A 5,000-nucleotide genomic window follows, 5' to 3' on the forward strand; every position below is an offset into this window, starting at 1 on the left:
TCCATGCTCACCAAGAACGGATACTTGCCAGGACAAGGATTAGGCAAGGACTCCCAAGGAATCCCAGAGCTACCCATTATCAAGGATAATCCGGGGAAACAAGGGTTAGGATACAACCCTAACAAAGATCAAAGAACGAAGAGGAATCAAGATCCTTCTCGACGTTCTTTAAGCCAGATCTTTAGGAAGGCCGGTTCACAAGCGTCAAGGCCGGTCGTCGTCGTCAAAATGTTTTTCTCCTTCCGATAGGGATGTATAGACTCAGTGACTATTAGAGATCACTCCTCGGGGACAGCCCGACCCCCGAGCCTCGATAAGGCACATGTTTCCATTATGATTATAATAAAATCATTCTTCATTAATTCTTTATTGCTTCTTTTCTCGCTTGCAATAAAATTCTAGACCACATTATTTTAACCCTGTTTGAATAAACATGAATGAGGTTAAAATCATCTTAATAATAATAAACCCACATCATTTTTATGTGGAAGTGTGTGTGTCAACTTGGAGCACCTTTTCTTGGCCTCAATAAGTGCCATCATGGATAAAGAAATCCTAAAGAGCAAAAGACCCGCTAGGAATCCCACAAAAGGGTGACCTAGGCAAAAGTTAGGGTTACAAAATAAGACCAAAAGACCCGCTAGGAATCCCACAAAAGGGTGACCTAGGCAAAAGTTAGGGTTACAAAATAAGAGCAAAAAACCCGCTAGGAATCCCACGAAAGGGTGACCTAGGCAAAAATTAGGGTTACAAAATAATGAATAAAAACAAAAGCCCGCTAAGACACCACAAATGGGTGTTTTAGGCAAAAGTAAGAGCCATCAAAAAAGAAAAAAAACAGAATAAATCCATGATGGTACCATCAATTGAATTCAACAAAGGGGCTCAAGAAAAGCTATCCAAGTTGTCAAAGCACAATCATTAATAACAAAGATGTGCTTAACCTCATAAGTGTTTAAACAAACAAACCTAAACACAATAAGCCTACCTTGGCCATCCATGCTTACAAAAACAATTTTTCAAAAATAAAATAATCCCCTCTAAAACACAAACTTTTGAAAATATATCCTTTCCTTCTTTTCTCTCTTGTCCCAACGATTTTTGAATAATCTAGTGGAAACATGGAGATATAGTGGTCAATAGGAGGGTTGACACATCTTCTAAAGAAAGGGAAGGATCATTTGGTTGATGACACCAAATCTCAAATATAATACGCATCATTCCTCGGTTACAGAAGTCGGCAGCGCACAGTCCGTCTGGAGGAATGGCAAAATCCAAACACAAAAACGCATCGGTTAATTCTTTTGAAAAAAGAATCAAATAGAATTAGGTGCATCATACTGCATACATGCATACAGATGATAGGTGTACTGGAAGATCACTTATTCTCTGTTTATTGAAAAAACAAAAAAATAAATAATATAAATTTCAGAAAAAACAATGCGCCTGTACCATGTTCAGTACACCCGTACTAAAATCAGGGTTATGAACAAAATTTTCAACTCAACATGGGCGTACTGAAATGGATACGGCCGTATTGGCCATAAAGAAATTTTCAAAGACCTCGTCATGAGGCAATTGCATAAAATAGAAAATAGGAAAAATTGCTTGTGTATGACAGCAGCAAACAAAATGCAAAGATTCAGAAAATCAACAGCGTCATACAGAATAACTGAGCCTGGAGAGGCTTGCCGAAAGAATACTCTCAAAATAACTGAGCCTGGAGAGGCTTGCCGAAAGAATACTCTCAGAATAACTGAGCCTGGAGAGGCTTGCCGAAATAATACTCTCTCAAAATAACTGAGCCTGGAGAGGCTCGCCGAAATAATACTCTCTCAGAATAATTGAGCCTGGAGAGGCTCGCCGAAATAATACTCTCTCATAATAACTGAGACATTTCTGTACAGAAAAAGCCGAAAAACAACAGAAAAGGCAAAAATACAGAAAAAAGCCAAAAAATGACAAAAAACATAAAAAAGGCAAAAATACAGAAAAAAGCCAAAAAATGACAAAAAACATAAAAAAGGCAAAATACAGAAAAAGCCAAATCAGAAGAAAAGGCAAAATACAGAAAAAGCCGAAAATGAAAAAAGGCAAAGATATAGAAAATCCAACAAACAGATTGCACAGAATAACTGAGCCTGGAGAGGCTTGCCGAAATAATACTCCCGCAGAATAACCGAGCCTGGAGAGGCTTGCCGAAACAATACTCATCAGTTTGTACAAAATAACTGAGCCTGGAGAGGCTCGCCGAAATAATACTCTCAGAATAATTGAGCCTGGAGAGGCTTGCTGAAATAATACTCTTTCAGAATAATTGAGCCTGGAGAGGCTTGCAGAAATAATACTTCCTCAGAATAACTAAAGCCTGGAGAGGCTTGCCTAAATAATACTCCCGCCGAATAATTGAGCCTGGAGAGGCTTGCCGAAATAATACTCCTTCAGAATAATTGAGCCTGGAGAGGCTCGCCGAAATAATACTCTTTCATCATAACTAAAGCCTGGAGAGGCTTGCAGAAATAATACTCTCAGAATATTTGAGCCTGGAGAGGCTTGCAGAAATAATACTCTCAGAATATTTGAGCCTGGAGAGGCTTGCTGAAATAATACTCTTTCAGAATAATTGAGCCTGGAGAGGCTTGCTGAAATAATACTCTTTCAGAATAATTGAGCCTGGAGAGGCTTGCAGAAATAATACTTCCTCAGAATAACTAAAGCCTGGAGAGGCTTGCAGAAATAATACTCCCCCAACTGTACAGAATAAATGAGCCTGGAGAGGCTCGCAGAAATAATACTCCTCAGAGAAACCTCAACTCAAGCTCACGGAACGAATCCCCAACGAGAGCTATCAAAGCAAAATCGACGCAATCCCCAATGGAAGTGCGATCATCCAAACAGTATATACAAGTCAAAGGACTTAACACTTCCTCAGTGGAAGATAGCTCTCCGACTCAAAGCGCTGAGTGAGGCTAAGCCTGCAGAGGCTTCCTAAATAATACTCTGGGATACATAAGATCCCTCATTCCCCAATCGCCTACTCAGAGGCATCCCTGCAAAAGGAGAAAAATCAAAAAATATCAATAAATATTCCCCAAGCGGAATCCGGCACTCAGCCGAACACTGAACCCCAATTCCTCAGTCGCCTACATAAGAGGCACTCCTTCAAAAGGAAAAATCATAAAAAGATCAATAATCATTCCCCAAGTAGAATCCGGCTCTCAGCCTATCATTGAACATCAAGATGATCTGCCTAACAGAAGAGGCCAATCACAACCAATGACAAAATCCCCTGGCGGATAACAGCCTACACAGAGGCAACAAAATCCAGAAAATCAAAAAGAGATACCCGAATAAGGATAAACCGGGATACTCTACCAACGTCAAAGGACGTCAGCCAAACATAAGGCATCGCTCAACTCAGAGAGAAAGAGCATCTGTGTCTATACCCCAAGGAGTCAGAAATTCCCCAAGGGTACCAACAATGCAATGCAAGTTGGGGCACAGGAACCTGTGAATGACTGCACATCCCCTAGACGGATCCCTGCGTTATCCAGCCCTCAGTGGCACAAAAATCAAAAATAATCGTCGAAGCAGCATCGTGGACTGTGGAGACAAAATCAACATCCAGAATCCCCAGCGGATAACAGCCTACACAGAGGCAGCAAAAAAATCAGAAAATCAAAAAGAGTTACCCGAACAAGGATAACCGGGATACTCCACCAACGTCGAAAGGACGTCAGCCAATCATAAGGCACCGCTCACATCAGAAAGAGCATTTTTGTGTCTGCATCCCTAAGGAATCAGAAATTCCCCAGTGGGAACCAACTACGCAATGGAAAGTTGGGACACAAGAACCTATGAGTAACTGCACATCCCCTAGACGGATCCCTGCGTTATCCAGCCCTTAGTGGCACAAAATCAAAAAAACAACCGTCGAAGCAGCATCGTGGACTGTGGAGACAAAATCATCACGAATCCCTGGAAAGGAGATATTCACGCTACCCCCGTTGTCACAAACACGGAGGTATGCAGCTTCCGGCTCGGGCAATGAGCGAAGCTATCTCTGGAAAAGGGGTACTCACCGCTTACCGTTGTCACAAAGGTACTTAGCTTCCGGCTCAAACAAAGAGTGAAGCTAAGCCTGGAGAGACGGTACTTACAGCTTCCAGCTTGGGCAACAAGCAAAGCAAGGCCTGGAGAGGCAAAACTCACACCGCTTACCATCGTCACAAAGGTACTTAGCTTCCGGCTCGAACAAAGAGTGAAGCTAAGCCTGGAGAGACGGTACTTACAGCTTCCAGCTTGGGCAACAAGCAAAGCAAGGCCTGGAGAGGCAAAACTCACACTGTTCACCGCCGTCACAAAGGTATTTAGCTTCCGGCTCAAACAAAGAGTGAAGCTAAGCCTGGAGAAACGGTACTTACAGCTTCCAGCTTGGGCAACAAGCAAAGCAAGGCCTGGAGAGGCAAAACTCACACTGCTTACCGTTGTCACAAGGGTACTTAGCTTCCGGCTCGAACAAAGAGTGAAGTTAAGCCTGGAGAGGCGGTACTCAACCATCAGCGTCATCAGAGGCGCATTGATGTCCAACTTCCGGCTCGAGCGTCGAGTGAAGTTGACCTTGGAGAAGGTAAACTCAGCTACCGAGGATGTCAGAAGCGCCAAGGTATGCACCCACCTGGAGAGGCTACTCAACAATTTTCCGCCGGAAGACGCTACAAGTCAGAAGGTCGGCACAACACCCGGACAATTGGGTCAACTCCTTTACTTGTCAGCCGATACACCAAAAGGCCGTCCGACTAAGTAAAGGGGGGGCAGCTGTAGACCCCTAAAATTGTCCGGGTCAGAAATAAAGCTTGAAGACTCTCAAAGACTGAAGGATAATCAGCCAGAAGGACTCCGCGAAGGCCCTAGGAGGGTTCTCTGTAGGTCTAGAGGTCTTAGAATAGCTCAAAATAAAGAAGTGGAGGGAAAAAGCCCAATACGGCCGTACTGAACTT

This window comes from Cajanus cajan, chromosome 11 (genome assembly GCF_000230855.2).
Source record: "Cajanus cajan strain Asha chromosome 11, NIPB_CcT2T_4, whole genome shotgun sequence".
Classification (NCBI taxonomy): Eukaryota; Viridiplantae; Streptophyta; class Magnoliopsida; order Fabales; family Fabaceae; genus Cajanus; species Cajanus cajan.